Below are 9440 nucleotides of genomic sequence, written 5' to 3'. Positions count from 1 at the left end.
TTTAAGCTACTTATTTGAAAACTTTTAACGATTATAAAAATATCTTTAGGAAATATTTTAGTTAAATTGAGATTACAATTTAGTTTTTGCATTTATCACTATAATTTATCACTTTTAACTATTTACAAAATACTCTTTGGTTTTTTAAGTGGAACTGAAATTTATATTTAAGTTGACATTGTAATGTTATATTGAAGTTAACAATTTAAGTATTTTGTGCAACCTGTTAAAAAATTGTAGCTTTAAACTGATAATGGTTTACATATAACAACATATTAAATCTAATAAATTAAGTATAATATGTTAAAAGTTAATGGCATAACTTTATAAGTAGAAGTAAAGATATTATTTTAAAATTGAAATTTAGTTTATTTATGATTACACTTTAGGTTTGATATTTATTTAACCTTATTAACCAACTTATAATCATTATTAGAAAGACACCACAATTGATCACTTTTAACTATTTACAAAATATTCTTTGGGTTGTTTAAATTAAACTAAAATTTATATTTAAGTTGACCATGTAATGTTATATTTAAATTAATAATTTAAGTATTTTATACACATTGTTCCAGAATTGTATCTTTAAAATGATAATGGCTTACATCCAACAATATATTAAAACTAATAAATTAAGTATTATATGTTAAAAGTTAAAAAATATAACTTTATAAGTAGAACTAAAGATATTATTTTAATAATGAAATTTAGTTTATATATGATTACACTTTAGGTTTGATATTTATTTAACCTAATTAACCAAATTATAATTATTATTATAAAGAAATTAAAAAGTCATGGGAGTTTCAAATGAATGTGGTGAAAGGAAAAATGTATGGAAGTTTCAAATGAATGTGATGTAAGTAAAAATGTTTCCTTTATAAGTATATAATGATGATTATGATAGTATGATATATATATATATATATATATATATATATATATATATATATATATATATATATATATATATATATATATATATATATATATATATATATATATATATATATATATATATCATTTTACCCAATAAATTAGTCCTTCCAAATAAACGACCCATTAACTACCTAATGATATGTCACAATACGTTTATATTCTTTATTTATTTCTAAAATGTCATTGCATTCCAAAATGCATATATCTGATCAGTTCATCAATTTAATTAGGCAATACTAATTCATTTATCATAATATTTGTAAAACTAATTTATACTTAATAAATTAGTATTATAATAATCAGTTTAACAAAAACCAAAACTAGTTAAACTTAACACCCACAAACCAAAAGGGAAAATGACTTATATGGGTAACTATGTTTAAAAATCGTTCAAAAAATATCATTCAAGTTTGGTGTGTCCAAAAAACACCATCCAAGTAAAGCATTTGTATAAAAAACACCAACGAAATACATTCTTTTTTCAAATTTGACCTTTGGTAACCGACAATTACCGGTAAAAAATAAGTAAAGGAAAAAAAACAATAGGAAATGACTCAAAGAGGTAACTATGTTTCAAAATCGTTCAAAAAACATCATCCAAGTTTGCTATGTTCAAAAAACACCATCCAAGTAAACTTTTTGTACAAAAAACACCAACAAACTATATGTTTTGTTCAAATATTACCCACCGGTAATTGGTTCTTACAGGTTAAATGATAACTTGGCTTAACTATTATGACATGACATAATAATGATTGACAAAACAATAAATGATATATTCCTCCTTTAAAAACCGATTTAGGGTTTCTTCATGAACGAATGACTTATTCTTCTCCTATGAAGCCTCTGCGATCTGGATTTTATGCAAGTACTGTAACATACACGTTTTGAAATCGTGTTATGTAATTTGAAAAGTTAATAATATTATGAAATATTATGTGAAATTGAGTGTTGAGTTCTAACAGATAGTTTTTACTAGAAATGAAGTAAAACTATGTTTAGAATCACTCAGAAAATATTGGAAGTCTTATGAGATTCCAATTAAAAGCCAAATAGTAAAATTTAGCGAAAATATAAAATTTGAAATAAGTAAAATTTTATTATTGAAAGTTGTAAAGAATCTCTTTAGAAACATTTAGGCGAAAACCTCGTCGAAATCCGAGTTATAACGAAGAAGTTATGACTAATCGAAGATCCGCGACAAAACCAACACGGCACCGAATGACGTAAAAAGTGAGTTTTTGATAAACTACTTTTTAGCCTTGGTGATCTAAATGAAAGTCGTAGTATTTGTTAAACCGAGAATTTTGATAAAAAGAACTCCAAAATCTGACTTCGTATGAGGAAGTCAGATTTGAAGATCTTGTCAATAGTAGTACAACGGTAAAAAGTCTGACGAAAACGGATGTCGGATGAAGAAGTTATGAATTTTTAACGGATTTTCCTGTCCTGGTCTGTTAAAAATAATAATATTAAAAATAAAGTCAAAATTAGCCGACGAAGTCTAAACAAAAGTTGTAAAATATATTTCCGCCTACGCGTGCATATAAAGAACGTAAAAAACGGAGCCCGTATGCGAAAGTTATGGATTTTAGAAGTTCGGGGCACAATTTCCGAGAAACCTCGCAAGGATAAGGCCGATTTCGGTGAGTCATGCGCGCCACGTGTCCGAGCCGAAGACCCAACTGATGACGTGTCGCCTTCTGATTCGTCCGAACAGCGGTCCAATGCGCGTCCGACGCGCCTCGCACCAGGTGCCTCGCGTCCGAGCTTGCTTCCGTGACTCTCTCATCCGAGCCAGCTGCTTCGCTCCGCGGTCACCACCTGGCCTTCGCTGCTGCTGCCACGTGCCTTCGCTGCCACCTCCTTCTCGGCCGAACCTTCGGATCTCACCCTATAAATAGGAGGGCTGCTAACCCTCCCGAGAGAAATGGGAAATTAGCCATTTTCACCCCCCCTTTTTAATATTTTTATTATTTTGATATCCCCCGAAGCCCCGATATCATTTTTAGCGCCCGAAACACGCCCCGAAGCGCCCGTGAAGCCCGAGAAATTTATCTTTTCGGTTTGAAGCTCTACTTTCGCAAGGCCCGGTTTTTCAATAAATCTCCCGGTTTTCAACGAATAAAGTCATATTTAGAGCCGAAATGCTGCACAAATTATTATTTTGACCCCCGGTTAATTCAAGGTGAGTTTAATATATAGGAACAATTGTATGTTATGTGTTATATGTGCTATGTGCTTTTCAGTGTTATTATTCCGGGTTATTTTCCCGTGTTATTTTTATTTCCGCTATTTATGATAGCAAAGCTATACCTTTGACCATGTGATCAGTGAAAGGACTTAGATTCACGGTGGTACTGGTACGTAGCCCCTGGCCATGTAGAGCATGTCTCCGTAAGAGAATGACTTCTATTCTATGGCATTGGCAGATGGTTAGACAGGGCTATAATCCTGAAATCTACCGAGATGTTTAAATCAGAAAGTGTATGTCTTCTGTGCCATTTGGGCCGAAGATTTATTGGTATATATCAAATATAGAAATTGTCATGTCTCATTGATCGTATATCTTTGGATCAAATCATTGATTGATATGGAAAGTTTGTCTCATGATTCACATATGCCTTTGTTGTTCCTTGTTCCTCTTTGCTTCTGCCATATTGAAGTATATATATGGCATAACGTTATATTGTATCTATTATTGAACTCACTAAGCGTCACCGCTTACCCCTCTCAGTGTTTAACAATTGCAGGAAATAAGTAACCAGTATGGTTATATACTGTCGGAAGATGTATAATAGTTTTTACTATTACTTTTGTATTTCGGTTTATGTTTATATAAAATTACAATATCCTGGGTAGTTATGTAAAATCTTAAAACATAGTCGGTTTGTATCCAATCTTTTGTAATCACTTTATCAATGTAAGATATTGTTTTATAAATATGCATGTAACATGATTTGGAGCAACAATTGTCAAGTATGAAAGTTTGGGTCTTTCAGAAATACGAAAGTTTAGAAAGGGGTTCTTTCAAGTACGCCCGGCATACTCCTACGTACGCCCATCGTACTCGGCTAGGCTCAAGAACCGCCAATCTTCCGAAGGCCATAACCCTCGGTATGGCTGTCTGATGCCTAAATTAGCTCCCGTAGATATAAAGAATGACGAAATCACACTTAGAATGAAGAAGTTATGGCCTTCGGAAGATTGGCGGTTCTTGAACCTAGCCGAGTACGTTGGGCGTACGCTAGGAGTACGCCGGGCGTACTGGATCGACATCCGGATATGATGGGACTATGCACAGACTTGTTTAAGTTAGGCCTCGGGCCCACCTGATTGTAGCAGGTCATTTTTTGGCTAAGGCCATGTTGGGGGTTCTTGGGCCATATTAAGCCTTAGATGCCTTGTAGTTGGGCTTGGATGCCTTTTTGGGCTTTTTATGGATTTGGGCCTTAGGGGGAGGGAGGTCCATTGAGGAAGGGGTAAAGGAGCCCTTTTTGCCTTAAGTTAAGAATTAGGGTTTTGGACTTGAGTTCGAGATCATCACTTTAGAAGAAGACGAGTAATCATAGGAGAAGAATAAGTCATTCGTTCATGAAGAAACCCTAAATCGGTTTTTAAAGGAGGAATATATCATTTATTGTTTTGTCAATCATTATTATGCCATGTCATAATAGTTAAGCCAAGTTATCATTTAACCTATAAGAACCAGTTACCAATGGGTAATATTTGAACAAAACATATAGTTTGTTGGTGTTTTTTGTACAAAAAGTTTACTTGGATGATGTTTTTTGAACATACCAAACTTGGATGGTGTTTTTTGAACGATTTTGAAACATAGTTACCTCTTTGAGTCATTTTCCTATTGTTTTTTTCCTTTACTTATTTTTTACCGGTAATTGCCGGTTACCAAAGGTCAAATTTGAACAAAGAATGTACTTCGTTGGTATTTTTTGTACAAATGCTTTACTTGGATGGTGTTTTTTGGACACACCAAACTTGAATGGTATTTTTTAAACGATTTTGAAACATAGTTACCCGTATAAGTCATTTTCCCCAAACCAAAACTAGTTTAACTTAACACCCATTCAACCCACAATAAAATTTAGTTGAATGGATTTGACTTCCATTGGACCTAATGAACCTAAACCCACATTCTTGAGCCCAAAAACAACCCATAGTCGAAATGTACACCGAGTCCAAAATGTAACCCAAATCTAGATCAAATCATAAAAGTCAAAATCTAAACAAAACACAAAGGATGTGTTCGGCAAAAATAACTGGTAGCGGGTAGCTTCTAGCTGGTAGCGTTTTGTTAAACGCTACGTGAAGTAACATTCGGATTTGGAGCATTTTGTTTAAAGTAAACGCTAAAAGCTCGTTGTGCCAAACGAGGTTTTCTGTTTGAAATGGAGCGTTTTGTCAAACGCTAGAAGCTAGAAGCTCTCAAATGCTCCCAAACGCTCCGTGCCGAACACACCCAAAGTCAGATCGGGCAAGCCTTTATACCTCCCTCACGCTTCTATAACTGGAAATCACCATAGAACTCCAAAGTAAGGTGCTTCACCGGAGTTGATCACTGGTCATCAGAAACTAGGCCTATTGAAAATACCCAATACCCGATTACCCGACCCGACCCGTTTTGAATTCGGGTAGATCGGGTCGGGTAAATCGGGTATCGGGTTTGAAAATTCAGGTAATCGGGTGACCCGATATTTAAATAGGTCGGGTATTGGGTAGGTTTAAAAAAATTTGGGTACACCCGAATACCCGATTAAAAAAATCTAATTAATACACTAGTTATAATAACTATTAAAGTTGTATCAATATTTTACATAATTATTGTTTCTTATAGTTTAAACCAAATGTTATATGACTTCACTATTTGAACGATATATTATAAATACAAAAGAAATTGTTGAAAATGAAATGGAGTTTTGAAGAGAAGGTTACAAAAAATATAAACAAATATAATGAAAATGAATGAGATGTTAGATTCTCCTTCATTTTTTTTTGTGCACTATGTCATGTTTCTTTTTTGTCAACAAGTCTATGTTTCTTCTTTATGATTTGAAATATAACTATATAATTGGTCCCCGCAATTTAGATAACATGCTAAAGTTTTTTATTTATAACTTTTATGTACTCACATTTTGCATTAAATCATGTAACATGTTTGGTTAATCCAAATTTGATCAAACACTGATCATGTACTCCATAAACTTTTTTTTTATTATCAAAATTTGAAATGGAATGCAAAAATCACATAACATATTATAATGACTTGTATTGTTATCGTATATGTACTTGTTAATTGTATGAAATATTTTGCTACCAAATTTTTTATTAAAGCAACCGAAGTGAAAAAAGAATTTTAAAAAATCAATAAGTAACACTTAAGTCATTTTCGGGTATACCCGAAAATACCCGACCCGACCTAAAACCCGAATATCCAAAACCCGAGAACCCGAATTACAATATATGTCAGGTATCGGGTATTATTATTTTAAGGAAATACCCGAATTACCCGACCCGTTCTACCTAAAACCCGAAAATTTTACCCGATCGACACCCCTAACAGAAACTAGAGATTGTTGTTGGTTTCTCATATGTTGTGGGTTCGTCGTCATATACCAGAGCTATTGTGGCCACCAGAGAAAAAGGAATGACTTGGAAATTCAGTCGAAGCTGGAAGCGAGACCCAACACCCTTCTTCTTGGATCTCTTTCGTCTTCTTCATTCTTTCTCTGGTTGTCGGAACTAGTATCCGAAACGACAAGACTACACTGAAAACTCAAGAACCATTCAAGTTCCCATTCGTACACACATTACAGCCCCTACGACTGTCTCCATCTCCCAAAACCCTAGTGTCCTCATAAGATTGTTTAAATATGGGTAAATATGGCTCATTTGATTCTTTTTTCGACCTAATGAGATGGTGTAGGTTCCAAATTGGAAAGGAATAGCGTCAGATTGTTGTATCGATCAAATGGGGATGTGTTGTGTTCAAATGAACTTCATGAGCATCTCGATAATTTCTGAACTCTCGATTTCGTTTATCTCTCAAGGAGACACCGTGGACAGTTGCCATCGGAGGTGCACCCTAGTGCCGCCAGTGATGGTGGTTTGTGGTTCCTTCTCAGGGAAACCTTCGGGGTGTGTTTGTGTGTTATTTTCTTGGAGTAATTGGTTGACATTAAGCTTATTGTTGGTATAAGTTTGCCTTATTTACGATTTTTTATTAATTCACAACTGTCTATAATTGTCGGATGAAAATGACATGAACCCAAAATCAAACACAAATAGTGAATATGAGTAACTTTTTAATATAATTCTACTAATTAGACTTCAAATTTACGCTTCAAACAAGCTATTAAACTTTACATCGATTTGATTTTTTATGTCAAAATTGTGTGCCGCTACATTATACGGATAAGTTAGGATAGTAGTAACTAAATATAATAAAGAGTTGAGTTCATTATATGTTATATTTACAATAAGAAGAATTAAGTATCCTTTATGATCGTGACAAGTTGTGGACCGTTTTAAGTATCATGAAAGCCCTTCCACCGGATGAAAGCCCAAGCCTAAGTAGGCTTTTTTAAATTTGTTTCGCAAGCAACACCATTAACGTTTCCTCTGCCCATGCACTTATTTCTCTTTTCCTCGCCCCTTTCTCTTATGAATCCCTCTCTCCTTCTGCAACAATGGCGTTTTGGGGTAACGAATCATTTCTCTTTATACACGTATTTCAGTATCTACACCCCCTGTGTCTCTTTTCCTTTTAATTTATTTCGTTAGGGTTTTTTTAGATGAAAAATCTGGCTTTGAAGATGATGCCCGCAAATCTTCACTTTCACTTATCTTAATGATACTCATCGTTTTCTTCTGGTTTTATTCACACGATTCGTTTATTTATGTTTCATGTGGATATTAGATGCTTCGAATACATGTTATTTTCAATTTCATTATTGTCGTGGAATGCAGCTTTATGTATATGTTGGTGCTAATTAATTGGGGAGGCTGTTGTTTGATTTTGAATAAATTTTTGTTCTTTATTAGGAAATAGGATGCTGAAGTGTTGGTCTAGATTTAAAGCTGTGTTATATTCCCTATCTTTTCCATGTTGGTAAGGAAGACTGTGAGCAACTCCAGCTTAGAAAGTGAATGTTTTTTTTTTCTGTTTATGTATTATTATGTATCTGCGTGCATGCTACTAAACCTTGTCTTGTTTGAAATTGGGTGATAAGTTGGATTTATAAGACTGCATTGCAGCAATGCTCGTGCTATCTGCATTTTAAAATATAATGTGAAAAATGGATGGTTGGTTGTTTTCATATCAATTGTTTCTAAGTTAGTGTAATTTTATTGTTTTTTGCAAACTCATGATATTGTTTTGACTTTTGATTTAGATGCTGAGGTTAAAACCGGTGAATCACTTGATGTAGCTGTTGAAGAAGGCTCTATTTTGCAATTTGTACAGGTATAACTTTTGGAACAGTGGGATATACATACATGCTTGCTGCATTAACAATATATACAACTAACTAAAATTCTTTCTACTCAGGCTAATTTGGAGAACTTAAGGAGGACATAGAGGACGAGTCAGTTTGTCTGTACATCACTTATGACAACAAAAAAATTGTAGTAGGAACCCTTCACCCTACGAGGTGTCCACAACTACAATTTATGTTGTGCTTGAACAAAAAATTTCAGATATCACACAACGGGAAACATGGCAGTGTCTACTGTTATGGGACTAAACATAACGCATGATATGGCCCATCTTTAGCAGTTAGTTTGTGGGTGCAGCTTTTGTGAGTATCAATTAGATGTTAATTTCTGGTCTAATTAACTGTCTTATAAATATCGATTTTGTTGTTTCTGGTATCAATTAGTTGTGTGTGGGTCTCCATGGTAGTTCACCTAATTGTTATCATGTGTAGCTTACTTATATTTAGATTATAATGGCTATATATAGTTTACTTAACTGTGGTTGCAGATGTTGTTGAATAGTGATTTTTTTTTTTTTTTTGGTTGAAGAATGATGAGCGTTTCAATAGAATTTCTAATTATTGCCAGTATCTTTTAGCGTCACTAAATGTTTGTTTGCAATGATAATGATTTAATGATTGACTGTAACTAGAAGTTGTCTTACTGTGCGTTGCAGAAGAAGTTTTGTGCATGTGCAAAAAGAAAGACATAATGAAAAACTACTCTTATTATCCTTTTGTTTGAAATTGCTATTAAAATGCCTCCAAATGTCTGTCAAAATACTATCACAATGCTAATATTCAGTCAAATGTATGTTATGATTGAAAATATATTAACTAGCTTCAAATAATTGTAAAAATAAACTTCTACTTTGTTTCTTTACTTGCATCTTTTTTAACATTATGTTTTTATTTTTTCTAATTTGGTTATTCAACTTTTGTTATAGGGTGTGATTAGCTAAGAAGACTTTCCAACTTTCCAACAAACATCTTCCTACCAGTAAA

The 9440-nt window shown here is 33.5% G+C and overlaps 1 long non-coding RNA gene across 1 annotated transcript; it reads left to right on the top strand.

Annotated features, from left to right (window-relative positions):
• Positions 1 to 7550: 7550 nt before the first annotated feature.
• LOC145141067 (uncharacterized) lies at positions 7551 to 8970 on the top strand. The gene is made up of 3 exons (XR_013722426.1): positions 7551 to 7662; positions 8355 to 8425; positions 8510 to 8970. It is a non-coding gene; the product is annotated as an uncharacterized LOC145141067 (long non-coding RNA).
• The last annotated feature ends 470 nt before the right edge of the window (positions 8971 to 9440 follow it).

This window comes from Lactuca virosa, chromosome 9 (assembly GCF_052849685.1).
Source record: "Lactuca virosa cultivar CGN04683 chromosome 9, Lactuca_virosa_CGN04683_v6, whole genome shotgun sequence".
NCBI classification, from domain to species: domain Eukaryota; kingdom Viridiplantae; phylum Streptophyta; class Magnoliopsida; order Asterales; family Asteraceae; genus Lactuca; species Lactuca virosa.
The sequence above is the reverse complement of the archived record's forward strand: the minus strand, read 5'-3'. Positions and strand labels throughout refer to the sequence as shown.